The sequence below is a fragment of the Meleagris gallopavo genome, unplaced genomic scaffold (genome assembly GCF_000146605.3).
Source record: "Meleagris gallopavo isolate NT-WF06-2002-E0010 breed Aviagen turkey brand Nicholas breeding stock unplaced genomic scaffold, Turkey_5.1 ChrUn_random_7180001957369, whole genome shotgun sequence".
Lineage (NCBI taxonomy): Eukaryota > Metazoa > Chordata > Aves > Galliformes > Phasianidae > Meleagris > Meleagris gallopavo.
In genome coordinates this window covers 49,287-49,633 of record NW_011217633.1, presented here as the reverse complement: position 1 = coordinate 49,633, position 347 = coordinate 49,287, and the positions used below count along the sequence as shown (strand labels likewise).

General features: G+C 54.8%; 2 protein-coding genes across 2 annotated transcripts in view; one reads left to right on the top strand and one right to left on the bottom strand.

Moving 5' to 3' along the window:
- The window catches only part of AKAP8 (A-kinase anchoring protein 8), a 12,413-nt gene extending 12,213 nt beyond the window's left edge, over nucleotides 1-200 (top strand). The window contains 1 exon segment of the mRNA XM_031557768.1: nucleotides 52-200. The gene's annotated coding sequence lies outside the window, so the exon portion shown is untranslated.
- Nucleotides 1-347, bottom strand: part of LOC100546758 (PDZ domain-containing protein GIPC1) — a gene marked incomplete at its 5' end in the record, with an annotated part of 8,143 nt that overhangs the window by 58 nt on the left and 7,738 nt on the right. The window lies entirely within an intron of this gene.

Sequence of the window (347 nt, the reverse complement as noted above, 5' to 3'; positions counted from 1 at the left end):
GGGGGCACAGATGCACTGAGCTCTGCTTCTCCCCCCGCCCCTTTATTTTAGGTTGAAAAACGATGGAATCCGTCCACGCTCCCCAAGAACACACGTGAGGACGGCATCGCTTCGGTTTTGGGGGCATTTCGTTGGGATTTTAGGATTGAAAAGTTGTCGTTTGTTGGTTGGTTTGGGGGAATAAATTGGATTGTATCTGCTGGGGGTGGCCTTAATGAGGCAGAGTTGGGGTGGGAAGGGAGCATGGGAACTGGGGGGAGGGAGGGGGCACTGGGAAGGTTCTGGAAAAGTTTAGGTGTGCTGGGGGCAGTTCTGCACTGGGAGGGGAGGGAAAAGCTCTGGCAGAC